Source organism: Podarcis tiliguerta, assembly GCF_965153285.1.
Source record: "Podarcis tiliguerta genome assembly, chromosome: 1".
NCBI classification, from domain to species: Eukaryota; Metazoa; Chordata; class Lepidosauria; order Squamata; family Lacertidae; genus Podarcis; species Podarcis tiliguerta.
The window spans coordinates 122,505,410-122,521,020 of NC_139534.1; the positions used below are offsets into that span (position 1 = coordinate 122,505,410).

Below are 15,611 nucleotides of genomic sequence, written 5' to 3' on the forward strand. Positions count from 1 at the left end.
TAAACGTCAGGTAGTTGTTGTTCTCTTTGACATCTGGTGGGAGGGTGTTCCACAGGGCGGGCGCCACTACCAAGAAGGCCCTCTGCTTGGTTCCCTGTAACTTGGCTTCTCGCAGTGAGGGAACCGCCAGAAGGCCCTCAGCGCTGGACCTCAGTGTCCGGGCAGAACGATGGGGGTAGAGACACTCCTTCAGGTATACTGGGCCATGGCCGTTTAGGGCTTTAAAGGGCAACTCCTTTAAGTCTAAGATTCTATGACTTTCTCCTACAATCCATTGTTCTGTGGTCAAGAGCCATTTGGGCTCATTCAGGGGAACAATAACAAATGAAACTGATTTGTAAAAATGTTGCATGGGGGGGGGGAATTACGAGAGAGAGATATTGCACACACTTTTGTAAATCAATAAAATCTTTAATAAAAAAAAGAAAAGCTAAAAAAGAAATGCTCGCAGCATCTCGGCCGGGGTGGAGATTTGCGACCCTCTTGATCTTATTGGACTATGGCCTCCATCACCCCTGACCTCTGGCCATGACAGCTAATGGGAGTTGGAGTCCAGCAAGATTTGAAGGACAACAGGTTTCCCATCCCAGACCTCACCCAGGCCCTTGTTGTTGTTTAGTTGTTTAGTTGTATCCGACTCTTCGTGACCCCATGGACCAGAGCACGCCAGGCACTCCTGTCTTTCACTGCCTCCCGCAGTCTGGTCAAACTTATGTTAGTAGCTTCGAGAACACTATTCAACAACCTCATCCTCTGTCGTCCCCTTCTCCTTGTGCCCTCCATCTTTCCCAACATCAGGGTCTTTTCCAGGGAGTCTTCTCTTCTCATGAGGTGGCCAAAGTATTGGAGCCTCAGCTTCGGGATCTGTCCTTCCAGTGAGCACTCAGGGCTGATTTCCTTAAGAATGGATAGGTTACATTTGCCCAAAAACATTTTCCAGGGCTGAATCCTAATGAAATCCTGGAATGGAAACCTCCAGTCCTAAGGACCACCCTCAGGTAAACAAGCAGTAAAACAGTGCTCTCACCAAATCAAACAATGTTGTGGCGATAATACAGTGTCAGCATGCGACAGCGACTACACCCCAGGAAACGGCTTCGACTGGCTGGCTGGCTGAACCAGGTGAGGACAGCCGATGGGTCTTAAACCCTTGGTGGGTTAGGGACTTTCACTGCAGTCAAAAACAGGCAGCAGCAGATTAAGTGGATGAGTCCCTAACCCTAATCTTTGGGAGAAGAAAACGCTAAGGAGTCAACCCTACACAAATCTAGAATGGGGGTCCTAAGATGGTTTGGTGGTGTCTTGTACACCTCCCTTGGCAACTCCTGAAACCAAGTTGCAGCCAAACATATTGCTCTGCTTTCCTTTGGACCACATCAGCCAAGCCAAAGTGTGGGGCGGAGGGGAGGTTCTTGTCACCTGGCCAGCCCAGGACCTCCATACACACTGCCCAGACTTGCAGGAAAGTCCCTTGGGTGCCACTCACACAGTGGTTTGACTTCACGCCCAGAGGTGCACCCCATTGTCTCTCAATACAGACAGATGCCAACAGCATGGTAGGCTTCGTGGTTGCTCCCATCAATATGGGGGGGGGGGGTTGGACATAGCTCTGTATACTGCAAGGGACGCGGGTGGCACTGTGGTCTAAACCACAGAGCCTAGAGCTTGCCGATCAGAAGGTCGGCGGTTCGAACCCCCGCGACGGGGTGAGCTCCCGTTGCTCGGTCTCTGCTCCTGCCAACCTAGCAGTTCAAAAGCACATCAAAGTGCAAGTAGATAAATAGGTACCACTCCAGTGGGAAGGTAAACAGTGTTTCCATGTGTTGCTCTGGTTCGCCAGAAGCAGTTTTGTCATGCTGGCCATATGGCCCAGAAGCTGTACGCCGGCTCCCTCGGCCAGTAAAGCGAGATGAGCGCCACAACCCCAGAGTCATCCGCGATTAGACCCAATGGTCAGGGGTCCTTTTACCTTTACCTGCATACTGCACACAAACACCTACATCCCGGAACTGAGCCCTGTTTTCAAATCCGGCTGAATAAATCACACAGAATTATAGGATTATAGAGTTGGAAGGGATCCGCGGTTCATCTAGTCCAATCCACGGTCATGCAGGAATATCAACAAACGGTTCCCCCAACTAATTTCAAACCGTATCAGACCTTGCTTAGTTTTGCTAAAGTGCAAGCGGTTTCATCGCTGCTCCACTGACTTCCGACTACCTAAACCCTTGAGCTGCAGGCAAATGAAGTCTCCTCCCATCCCAACACGGGTCGAGCCGTGGGAACATGTCCGCGCCAGCGATTTCCCCATAACTAAAAAGAACGGGGCGTGTTGTGCGGGGTGGGAAGAAAAAAGGTGACATTCGGGCCGCTTGGCAAAAAAATCAATCTACTTCCGAGGGGAGGCGTTCCTTTCAAGAGCAACCCGCGTGTCAGTCGCCACGTGTGAAGCGACCCTCTGCGCCCTCCCTGCGTAGGAATCCAGGAAAGACCTTCCTTCTCCGGAGCCGCCTCCGGAACGCGCCTTTCCCTTCTCTGTAGCAGGCAGGACAAGTTACCTCCGGTGCAGCCGCCGAGCCTGCCTGCCTGCCTGCCTCGTAACCGGCTGCCAGGCAGCTCCAGGCCCCGCCTTGCGGGCGCTGCCGCCGGGCGCCCAGCCCTCCTCTTCCCCCGCGCCTTCCACGTGGGAGCGCGGGCAGGGCTCTCCGGCTCCCAGCGAGTTTCTTGCAGGGTGGAGACGCAGCGGAGCTTGACTGGCTGGCTGGCGGCAGCAGCAGCGTCTTGATTTCGTCCATCCTGGAAGCCTGTCTGCGGGAGGATCCGCTGAATCCCTGTTTCCCCCGCCCTCGGCTTGTTATTCCCCCCTGAGCTTTTCGCTCTCGGTCCGCGAAGGAGTCGAGGAGGAGCCGGCGGCGAAGGATGTGGCTGCCATCCCCGGCTGGATCGAAGAAGTAAGAAGCGGAGGAAGGAGAAACTAAGGAGGGGAGCGGTGCTCTCTCCACCCGGGTAAGATCCCTCTCGGTTTCCCAGGGGTTGAAAAGGGAGCCTTTGGGTGGGAGGAATGCTGGACTTACGATGGTTGTGTTTATCGACTATATAGCAATTTGCAAATTATTAAATAATGATAGAGAATAGATCCAAGGAGCCTTTTTTTTTCCTTTTGCCTCGCAGGAAATTCACAGTGTCTTAATTCTTCTCGTTGTTGTTGTTCCTCTCTTCAGTACTCTTTGTAACAGATTTATTTGCGGAATAAGCTCCCCTGAACTAGAACTCACTCGACCAGCTGTGCCTCCTTCCCTTTGCCGCGACTTCTTTAACTCACTCCTAGTTCTGAGCGATCATGGAAGGGCTGGTTTTCCCAGCCGCCAACTCTTGTCAGCCAGAGCAACTCCATCACTTGGGCAATTGTAGGGTTGTTGCCAACTGGAGTTCCCTTGACTTGGATTTAGTTGTGCATGGGGAAATCTGTGGCCGTCCTCCAGGTGCTGTAGAACTACAACTCCCATCATCCATGACCCATTGGCTGTGCTGACTAGGGATGATGGGAACTGCATTCTGACAGCATCTTGAGGGCTGCACAATTGCCCTTGATATATTCACTTGTGTGTTTGTGTAGAGACGTCCTCTTTATTGAGCATTCATTCTGATTCCTATGCGAGCAAGTTAGATGGTGTCGTGTCAAGCAACATGTTGTCCCTTACTTTGCAGTGTGTCTCCTTGTCATTTCCCTTAGCCCCAAAACTCTTATCTTTTTGTGGAATCAGGTTTGACATGCTAGACCTCTGAATCAGCTTTCATTGTGCAACAGGAATTTGCTGGCATGGGATTGATTCCCACCCAAAATTTGTGACAGCCTAGAAGTGCCAAGAGTGAGAGAGAGGTGGCACATTTTTCGTCTTCTCATTCATGGGCGTTCTGTTGGTTAAGTGACGATCAGTAGGCAACCTGTAGAGGATATTTGCTTAGTTAGTGTCCATTCATTTGCCTTCAAGGCTATAATCTCATGCGTATGGTTCCAATGAATATGTACTTTATCCCACAAGCATAAACTTAATGTATGTGTATTTACTTGAAAGTATCACTCACTTCAGCGTGGCTACTCCCTCTCAGAATTACAGCCTTCAAATCCTTTCCCACCTTCGCTTTAGGGCAGGTTATGCAAATATATCTCTGAATAACTTTATCTTTGAAACAGCTGCATGAAAAAACGCTTAGGCTGAGGCCTTGCTCTATGCTATTGGGAGAGGTGTGGTTTACCACTCACTGCCCTCTGATTGCTCCCAGACTACTCCTAATAACACCTGCAACTTCTGCCCACCTGGTCAGGGCAAAATGTGTGGCTGGGTACACATGATGCGTCGTTGGAAGGATGGGTTGCTAGTGTGTCAGGTAAGTAACTCCGTGGTCTGCCCCAAATCACATGGGCAGAAATTGCAGCTGTGACTCGGAGCTATTTATTTATTTAAAAACATGGATATCTCTCCCCTTCATTGGGACTGATTTGCAAGGCAGCTAACAGTTGTTGTTTTTAAAATAAATCACAGTGCAACTGAAACAAGCATAAGGTAAAGGGGGTAAAGGGGACCCCTGACCATTAGGTCCAGTCGTGAGCGACTCTGGGGTTGCGGCGCTCATCTCGCTTTATTGGCTTCAAGGTCATGTGGCCAGCATGACTAAGCCGCTTCTGGCGAACCAGAGCAGCGCACGGAAATGCCGTTTACCTTCCCGCCGGAGCGGTACCTATTTATCTACTTGCACTGGTGTGCTTTCGAACTGCTAGGTTGGCAGGAGCAGGGACCGAGCAATGGGAGCTCACTCCGTCATGGGGATTCGAACCGCCGACCTTCTGATTGGCAAGTCCTAGGCTCTGTGGTTTAACCCACAGCGCCACCTGTGTCCCTGACACAAGCAGTTGTAGTTAAACAGGCAGTGGCATTGCCTCATATTTATAGAGTGGAGGATAACAGTATCAGTTAAAAGGAGAGGAAACACTGATTTTTGCAAGCTGAACAAACAGAGGAAGAACATTCTGTGTGGGGCTGTCATGGGACAGTAACAGTCATGTTACTCCGTTGTGCCTTAGAGACAATGACTTAAGAGTATCCACAATCCAGCAAGCTTTGTAGGGATAAGAACATAAGAGGAGCCTTTCTGGGTCAGAAGATGAGTTCATTGAGACCTCCATCCTGTTTCCAGCTAACCAGAGAAGCTCACAGAGCATGGAGGTATCAGCCCTCCCCAAGCAACTGATATTTGGAGGTATCCCCTGCCCCTCAATATGGAGGTTCTTTTAAGATAGCTGATTGGCTTATCCTTCACAGTTTCGTTGAATCTGCATAATAAAACTGAGTTGAGGCTGGCATAGATTGAGCCAGACCATTGGTCAATCTAGCCCAGAGTTTAGTTTTCCAAACTTGAATCTCCAGCTGTTTTTGGACTACAATTCCCATCATCCCTGACCAGAGAGAGAGAATAGAGGTGTCTAGGATTAAACACAGGACTTTGTACAAACAGATCATATGATCTATCACGGAGTTGTAAAACATCTGCTAATTTTATTTGAACCTGCTCTAAACCCAACGCTGCTGTGCTGTGATGACTATTGTGTTTTGATTTGCATAATTTGTAATGTCACTGCATATTAGGAACTAGATGGTCATTCCAACTGCTTCCCTCTGGTAGCAATGACCGGCACCCCAATCCTAAACCTTTGCTCCGTCTTGTTGCCCCATATCAGAGCAATGCCGCAATGGTGATAGGACTTTTGTATGAAGTTTCACAGGTGCAATTAATAGTACACCCTCTCCGAAATTGCGAGCTGCCTCAGCAAGTTTTTCCACCCCAACCATCTCTGTTTTTGACCGATGCAATTGAAATCTAAGAAGTGTGTTATCTCCTCCTTCCAATTTTGGCTGACGCATCTATCTCCTCTCTGCTTCGCACACTTGTCCCCGAATAAAAGCTCGCATCCCCTTTCAGTTTGTTTTCCTCTGAATATGATCTGTACTTCAGTACATGTACCAAATTACATCCGTTAGCTTTTATTTAAGCCAGAAATATAAACCCGAGATTTTTATGATTAGCTTTTATTTTTGCAAAGTTGTTTGCGCTGCAATTTGATAGCTGCTTCCCTCCCCTTCCTCCTCCCTGCAGTTGCCCCTAAAAACACACAGCCTGACCCCAGAATCTACCATGCAAGGCAACAAAAAGTAGAGAGAATCTAGTGCAAGGCCCTTGCCCAGGGCAGTTTCACACCTTGTGCCGTTGAACACCTAGCCTTCTCCACTACCCTGACTTGCTTCCCCGAGGCCTCGCACATTTGCTTGCAGGCCAAGTGGGGGGCAGCAGTGGCCGGACAGGTGGGTGGCTTTTGTCTGCACATTCCACCCTTGATGGCAGCAGCATCCCTTAGCGATGTGCACATGGTTCACCACAGATCTAACCCCATAGAGAGGGCGTGCCTATTCTCTTGCATTGTCACAGATAAACCATGTGTTTCTTTTTAAAAAACATATCTTTATTAATTTAAAATAAATGCATTTATGAGAAAACAGACGTACGTACAAGTAAACAAACATACAATCAAACAAACAAGTAACAGAAAAATCAAACAAACCACCACACTATAAGCTACAAGATTAATATAGTTATCATCATGTATACTCCTGAAACTGAACACAATTATAAAACTTATAGAGAAGAAATTTAAAACTGACTTCCAGTTAATCTCACTGTACTTTATCTGTCCATTACTTTATGCCGCACAGTTACATAAGATAAACCATGTGTTTCAACGGGGGCAGCTTGGCTATTTATCTGCCAGTCATCAAGTGAAGAAATATCAGGCAATGTACAGATAGGCATGAAGCAACCCTAAGTGGAATATTATCAATGTAAGTGGCCAAAGGGTCCCTGAGACCATAAGGAAGGACTGTAGCTCAGTGGTAGAGCATTAATAATAATAATACTCCACCCATCTGACTGGGTTGCCCCAGCCACATGGGGTAGCTTCTAACAAAAATATAGAAAAACCAACAGCATCAAACATTAAAAGCTTCCTGAAACAAGGCTGCCTTCAAATGTCTACAATTTTTTTCCGTTATTTAACTCACTGACATCTGCCGTGAGGGCATTCCACAGGGCGGGTGCAACTGCTGAAAAGGCCTTTGTACTCAGAAGGTTTCGGGGTTGATAATCTGTTCTCAATCCTCCTAGTGATGCAGCAATAAAACTGCCACCATATTTGCAAAGCTAAGCAGGGTCTGGTCTGGTTTCAGATTTGTTGTGGGGTCGTGTGTTGAGATTCCTGCAATCATTCCCAATGACCCTTCCAACTCTACCGTTCTATGAATTCCAGGAATCCTCTAAGCTTCCATTTCATTGGATGGCTCCGGTTTCTAGTTCTGTATAAGGAGATGAGGTTTGCCCTTGATTGACTTTCTCTGCATTGTGCATTATTTTATACACACCTGTCATGGAAGGGGAACCATGCATACAGCCTTGATCTCCTCGGAGAAGAGGCAGGATATAAATAGGACAAATGGAGAAATATACCCATCCAATATGATCACAAAATGTGAACATGAAGTGTCTGTGCGCATTAAGTTCCAAAGCCAACATAGTCCAATCAGATTACAGGATGTCAGGAGCAAGCTTCTCCCCCTTCTATCACCCATCCATTCAGAAGGAATGGAAGCAGCTGCTTGGAGGGTTTCAATGGCCGGTGATTGTAAATATAGCTGGGAAACGAATAAGCTAAAATATATATTTGTACTTTCTCATGGAAAATGGGGTTGGGCTGCTTTCCTAAAAAAAAGCACTTCCTGTGTTCTAAAAGTAGCTTGTAAAATAGAAGATCAAAACCAGCAAGAATGGCTCCTCCATATGATGGGGCCATCACCCATATTATGGTTTGTCAGTATGGTAGCCTTGCCACATTGGGTTAGACGCAGTGTTTCTCAACCTGTGGGTCCCCAGATGTTGTTGGACTACAACTCCCATCATTCCTAGCCAGCATGACCAGTGGTCAGGGTTGATGGGAGCTGTAGTCCAACAACATCTGGGGAACCACAGGTTGAGAACCGCTGCCTGGTGCAAGGCTGCAGGTTCGATCTCCAGGTTTGCGCCCCAGGGAGGCCGTTCCGGTGCTCCTCACGCAGTGGCTTGACTTCACCACTGGAGGCGCACTCCATTGTCTTTCGTGACGGACGGATGGATGGTCCTCTGTCATGGATGGTTTAGTTGAGATTCCTGCATTTCAGGGGGTTGGACTAGATGACCCCTGGAGATCCCTTCCGACTTTATGATTCTATGAAAATCTGAGGCAGGGAATAAATAGGAAAGGGAAAATGCAAGTCATGAGGCTGGTTGCCCATGATTTCCTCTCGTGGCAGCTGCAGTGGTGGCAGTTAAGGCTTAAGTTATAAGTAGCTACACACCCAGTTGCCTCTGGCAAGTGAGAGATGACTTGTCAACATCCCGTTGGTGGACTTGGGAGGGACCAGTAAGAGCAGTGAAATGAACAGTGTGTAAAGGCATTGTTTGTGCCATCCCATCAGAGAACATGGCACACAGTACAGAGTTGCGTAAGGTGGGGGAATTACTGGAAAGTTTTTTAAAGGTGGAAACATGGAGTACCATTGTACAAAAGTATGCCCAGTTACTCTGACTGAAAAACTTACACACACGCCCCAAACTTTGCACATTAAAAGGAAAGAAACGTGGAGACATTTACTGCAGATTGGTATATCTTTATTTTGTATATGAACAGAAATGTGAATAACAGAATGTAGCCCAGAATACAGCAGGATATCTGGACTGCAGAACTACATATCTCGATTTCCCCATTTGGACTCACAGATGTGGACATGTTTGTTTATGCAGTGTGTACCTGAAGGGCAAACCATGTTTAACTTCCCTGAGATCTATAATAACCAGTGCTATTTTTCTAGAAAAAGAGGTGCTGGAACACTCTATGAACACCCCTGCTTATCATAGAATGACAATGGCGCCCACCTGAGAGGTGCTAGAATTGAGTTTTGGCGAGTTTTGGCTGGGGGGCAAAAGCCCTAATGATAATAATAACTGTGTTAAACAAACTGGTCAAATCTTCCTCCTAAAGTTGTATGCGATGAACATTGCAAAGTTTTCATTTTGATGAATAGAAAGAAATTACACACACACCCCACTGGCGTAGACAGGTACCTGCCCCCAAGGTGCTCCCAAGTCACACACAAAAAAAAAACAGGCAGTGTGGAAAATAACAGAGGGAGGAAAAGGAGAGATAATGCTAAGGTGGGAGGAATGTGGGCCAAAGAAAATTGCAGGCTCTAAAGCTGTGCTTCAGGGCCTTCCCCAGGTAGAGAGGAAGGCCACGGGGTGTGGGGAGTTGGTTGGGTCCGAAGACAGATCCCCACTGTGCCCTTCCCCATCATGTAATTTCAGAGCAGCGTGGCGGCCCTGTATTAATAACAGGTCCTAGGAACATAGGACACTCAGCCAGCACTGTTGGTTCTTCACCGTCTGTGACACAGAGGAGAAATCACAGACGTCTCCAATCAGAGGCTATTGTTCCTCAAAATCAAGCTTGACGGGGAACGCAGAAAGCTGCATCATATCCGGACAGACTCTTTAGACACCTAGCCCAGAATTGTTTGCTTTGACTGTTGTGGGCTCTCTGGGGTCCCAGGGACAGGAGGGTCTTCCCCAGGGCTATTTTTCTAGAAAAAGAACTCAACATGATGAGTGCCTCCCTTGCTTTCTTATACAGTGGTACCTCAGGTTACATACACTTCAGGTTACATAAGCTTCAGGTTACAGACTCCGCTAACCCAAAAAAAGTGCTTCAGGTTAAGAACTTTGCTTCAGGATGAGAACAGAAATTGTGCGCGGCAGCAGGAGGCTCCATTAGCTAAAGTGGTGCTTCAGGTTAAGACCAGTTTCAGGTTAAGTACGGACCTCCGGAACGAATTAAGTACTTAACCTGAGGTACCACTGTAATGTCAATGGTGCCCACCTGACAGGTGAGTTCCAGTGAGTTCCGGCTGGGGGAAAAAGCCCCGGTCTTCCCCATTCTCTGCCCCCTGATCTTGTCATCCATGGAGATGCTGAGGACTGGGATTTCCACACACACCCACAACCCGCCAGTACTTTGTAATTTAGCTGCAGTCCCTCCATAGAGCAGTCTATCATGGGAGCAGAGGAAGATATTGAATCAGGCAGTTCATCTATCTCAGTATTGTCTGCACTGACCGACAGTGGCTTTCCAGCATTTGAGCCCTACCTGAAGACACTAGGAATTGAACTCACAACCTTCTGAATGCAAGGCCAATGCTCTCTCCCCGCCCCCTTGATGTGGGGTGGGCAGAGTATTCATCTCTCTTATTCAGAGAAGTACAGATTACAGTCATACCTCACGTTACGTCCGCTTCATGATACGTTCTTCCAGGTTACGTCCCGCAGTGACCCGGAAGTACCAGAAAGGGTTACTTCTGGGTTTTGCCGCAAGCGCAGAAGTGCAAAATGACGTCATGCGCAGAAGCTGCGAATCACAACCCGCGCATAGAATGGTAGAATTGTAGAGGTGGAAGGGGTGCCGAGGGTCATCCAGTCGAACCCCCTGAAGTGTAGGACTCTCGGCGAAAACATCCATGACAAGATGGCCGCCCAACCTCTGCTTGAAAAGCTCATTCTGCCACTTTAATGAAGGTTATTTGCGGCCGTATTCCGCATTGCCTTCGCTGGGATGTGAGGCAGGGCCTTGTCAGTAGGGGTGCCACAATTGTAGAATGCCCTTCTCTGTAATGCCCAGTTGTTGTTGTTGTTGTTACTACTACTACTACTACTACTATTATTATTATTATTTGAATTTATATACTGCCCTATACTCACAAAATAAAACCACAAAATACCAAAATAAATACATAATAAAATATGAAATAATACAAAATTCAAAATAAAACACAAAATACATAATAAAAACAAAAACAACAACCCAGTAGCCCCCCACCATTAGCTCCCTCTCTCCTTACCCGTTGGGTGAACAGTTAATATATTTTTATTTTACCAGGCATTTGAGTTGTTTTAATTTTCTTCTTGCAACCATGGATGGTTTTAGTGTTGTTCCCACTTTTAGCACTTAGTTTCTCTGTGTTTTTTTCTGATTGTTTTGATATAATTGTGTGCTTTGTATTTGCTTTAATTGCATTACCGAGATAGCTCTGTCGTTGGAAGAGCACGAGACTCTTAATCTCAGGGTTGTGGGTTTGAGCACCATGTGGGGCAAAAGATCCTTGCATTTCAGGGGGTTAGACTGGATGACCCTTGTGGTCCCTTCCAACTCTGCAATTTGTGCGATTCTTTGTTATAAGTCACTGAGACAGTGGCAGAGCAAATTCTTTGCACACAAAAGGTCCCAGCTACAACCCATGGCATTTCCAGCTCAAAAATGGAAATATCTCCTCATTCATGGGGAGCTGTAAAAACAGTGTGGTGTAGTGGTTAGAGTGTTGGACTAGGATCTGGGAGAATCATGTATTTCAGCTTATTGCAGCAAAAGGTAGATATAAATGCAATCAGTCAATGAGTGCATTCAAGAATCTTTTTTTAAAAAAGTCTGACAGCTGCATTTACATAGCCATCTAAAAAGGCCAATTAGATCAAATAAAAGAGCAATATACCGTTCCTGCTGTCATAAAAGAGCTATTTTAAGTTGAATAGCTTTTGTAACAATGAAGGAATGTTGGGTGAAGGCGGCCTCAAATAAATGGTTTTTTAAAAACCTGGTTTGACATTTGCAGCATCCTATTCTCCTGTGCCTCCTGCCAACCTAGCAGTTCGAAAGCACGTCAAAGTGCAAGTAGATAAATAGGTACTGCTCCAGCGGGAAGGTAAATGGCGTTTCCGTGCGCTGCTCTGGTTCACCAGAAGTGGCTTAGTCATGCTGGCCACATGACCCGGAAGCTTCTCTGCAGACAAACACTGGCTCCCTCGGCCTATAGAGCGAGATGAGAGTCGGTCACGACTGGACCTAATGGTCAGGGATCCCTTTACCTTTACCTTTATTCTCCTGTGCCATCCTTGCTTTCATCTGTAATGGAGTGCCCCAAAAAAGGTGATCGGGGCAAGGAAAATCAAGGCATACTTTGATACCTCCAAAAGCTTTGCAGGATAAAACATAGCAGCTTCGCATTGCAGCTCAAACCATATTTTATCTTCAATTGATACATTTGGGGCAGGGGGTGGTCAGATAACCTCCACTGCAACCTCCCCCCTTCCCAATATTGGAAGAACTTGTGAGGCAGGTTGTGGGGCCGTGCAGAAATGTGCGGTGGACATGCCTCCGCCATCTGCATTCAAAGCACATCAGAAAGGGCTCTAAACATGTATACTTCCCCAAAACACGTAGAGGCTGTGGGTATGGAACAGGGCTTGCTCCATGTTCTTTCACCATGGAGTCATCCAGACACCCTTTGTTGTTGTTGTTTAGTCGTTCAATCGTGTCCAACTCTTCGTGACCCCAAGGACCAGAGCACGCCAGGCACTCCTGTCTTCCACTGCCTCCCGCAGTTTGGTCAAACTCATGCTGGTAGCTTCGAGAACACTGTCCAACCATCTCGTCCTCTGTCGTCCCCTTCTCCTTTTGCCTTCCATCTTTCCCAACATCAGGGTCTTTTCCAGGGAGTCTTCTCTTCTCTTGAGGTGGCCAAAGTATTGGAGCCTCAGCTTCAGGATCTGTCCTTCCGGTGAGCACTCAGGGCTGACTTCCTTCAGAATGGATAGGTTTGATCTTCTTGCAGTCCATGGGACTCTCAAGAGTCTCCCCCAGCACCTTAATTCAAAAGCATCAATTCTTTGGCAATCAGCCTTCTTTATGGTCCAGCTCTCACTTCCAGACACTTCCAAACACCCTTAACCCACCCCAAAAGAAAACTAAGCTTCTGTTTAACTTGGAAGTTCTACTGAACTCAATGGAACTGACTCCCAGATGAACCTGTGTGGGGATCAAGCTTTGCAGAATCAGTTCAGTGACTCAGGGCACCATAAGTAAACATGGTTGTCAGAAAGACAATTAAGCTGACCTTGGAGGGGTTGCAACCTTCCCCTCTTTCAGGGGCTCATAAATCCTAGTTTAACATGCATTATGAAATTGTTGCACCATCTGCTTGGTGAACTTGTCTAGATATGAGGGGCCGACTCTTGACAGTTCAGATCTTGGCCTCGAAAATGGTAGGGCAGTGAAATCTGCGAGGGGTGCCTTAGGCATGGAAACCTCTGAGAAATACACTGGCTTTCCAGGTGGGTGAGGCTCTGCAGGAATATTTCTTTAAATATACAGTACTGAAGCTCTGGGTGGCAACCAGAGGGAACTGCTGTTTGCTGAAACAGAATCCTTCAAACTTTGCTCATATGCTTTTTCAGAAAGTGCAGATTTGGTAGGGTTGCCTGTAAATGCAGTTCTCTGATAAAGAAATGTGTGCAAAGTAAAAAAATGCATATACTAGAGTAAAGTGTGTGCATATAACTGTATATATTCATGCATAAAACATGCAAAAGTTTATTATATTAGGGTAAAGGTAAAGGAACCCCTGACCATTAGGTCCAGTCGTGACCGACTCTGGGGTTGCGGTGCTCAGCTTGCTTTATTGGCCGAGGGAGCCAGAGTACAGCTTCCGGGTCATGTGGCCAGCATGACTAACCCACTTCTGGCGAACCAGAGCAGCGCACGGAAATGCCGTTTACCTTCCCGCTGGAGCGGTACCTATTTATCTACTTGCACTTTGACGTGCTTTTGAACTACTAGGTTGGCAGGAGCAGGGAGCGAGCAACGGGAGCTCACCCTGTCGCGGGGATTCAAACCGCCGACCTTCTGATCAGCAAGTCCTAGGCTCAGCGGTTTAACTCACAGGGGAACCAGCAATCAAATACAGTGGATGCTCGGGTTGTGAACGTGATCAGTGCAGGATGCAAGTTCGCAACCTGCAGAGTTCGCAACCCGCAGCGGCACGTCTGCGCACACGCGGGTTCAGATTTAGTGCTTCTGCGCATGTGCAAAGCGCAATTTATCGCACATGCGCAACCCCCCAAACCCAGAAGTAACCCATTCCGGTGCTTCCGGGTTTCGGCGGGTCCATAACCCGAAAAAACAGAACCTGAAGCATCTGTAACCTGAGGTATGACTGTATGTGTACATTAGGAGAAATTCACACCATGGTGCTGATGAATTTTCACAAGGACACTGTAAATAATAATAATCACAAACTGGAGTGCACATGTGGAGAACTGGAGAAATGGGAAATGGAGAGATGCTGAAATGGACAGATTCTGCCGTCCCTACTCCCGGATACCTTGCACACACAATGCGAGGAGCTGGTCATGACTTGAGGGTCAGGGAGAGACCTGTGTTGCAACACTCGCCTCTCTAGCCAAGAGGCACTGTCAGGATTCAATGACCCTTTCCAGCCACGCAAAACCACTTTGGGTGTGGAACAGGACCACATTGTTGTGGTCTGGGGAGACTTCTGAGGGCCACATGGAGAGGCCCGGAGGGCCACATTCAGTCTCCAACCCTAAAGTTCCCTTCTGCTGCCATACTGGGTCAAAGGAGTTCCCTATGCATTGGAACAGATAAAAATCTGTTTCTCATATGACCTGGTTTTACCCCTGTCTCAGTACATTCCACAGGGAGTTGCAGCCCATCGCATGTTTACTAAGTTCACGCAGTACATTTTTAAGTGCAGACATGAAGCATCCAACAGCCATGCGGCGCTCTAGGGGCAGCAGACATTTGCTGGTTTCATAATTTTTAAGGATTTTAGAACCTTTTGGCTTCGCTGCCTGCCAGAGTGCACGAGAGAGCGGTGGAATTGCAAACATCTTCTGAATTGTTTGGAGGCTCTTACGCAATTGCAGCGCCCGGGGGGCAGGAAAGTATACAGAAGATTGGCTCAGAAAAAGAAAGCTAGGTCAAAGTTGAGCCTTCTCCCAAATTTAGCATCCTTATTTCCCCCTCTTTTTAAAGTTCATTAAGCTGGCTTTCCCCCCAGCGGTGCTGCTGTGAGTTGGGTGTGGCTGTTTGGCACCCTTTTCCCCATTCTCGTTTAGGTGACGATGCTGCAGGAATGCAAAAATGACAAGCAGCAATTTCAAGTTGTTGTTGTTGTTGTTGCACCAGGAGGGCCCAGCAGGATTTGGGTAATTTTTATCCCATTGACAAAGCGCTCAAAGCCGTAAAAGAAATGGCATGCGCGTCGCAGGCTTTCTCTGTAATGGTTTCCAGATGCCAGTGTCTGTAGACGGGTAGCCGATTCGATGGGAAGTGGCTGTAGAAATGGGAATAAAAAAGGGTGTTTCTGAGCGCGCATGGGCATATGTCTGCTCGCCCACTGTTGAGTCATCCTAGCATATGCAAGCGCAAGAGTGATTGCCGTGGAGTGTAATTGGAAACATGGTTTAACGAGCCTGCGCTGCAAATTGGCAGCCTTGTCCTTTTTCTTCTGGGGGTGGGGTGGGGGAATGAAAGTCAGGGAAGGTTCTTGGTTGGTGGCTTGCCTCCGAGATGAGATCAGCACTGCGCCTACGCTTGCCAAACAGCTTCCGCGACATATTGAAAA

General features: G+C 47.4%; 1 protein-coding gene across 10 annotated transcripts in view; it reads left to right on the plus strand.

Annotated features, from left to right (window-relative positions):
• The first annotated feature begins 2,396 nt into the window (after window positions 1–2,396).
• The window catches only part of INF2 (inverted formin 2), a 71,302-nt gene continuing 58,087 nt past the window's right edge, over window positions 2,397–15,611 (plus strand). For 9 of the 10 annotated variants that reach the window (XR_014509631.1, XM_083433809.1, XM_083433811.1 and 6 more), the window contains exon 1: window positions 2,526–3,006. The gene's annotated coding sequence lies outside the window, so the exon portion shown is untranslated. Of the gene's footprint in view, window positions 3,007–15,611 lie in introns of all 10 variants that reach the window. The other variant, XM_083433812.1, reaches the window with a different exon arrangement.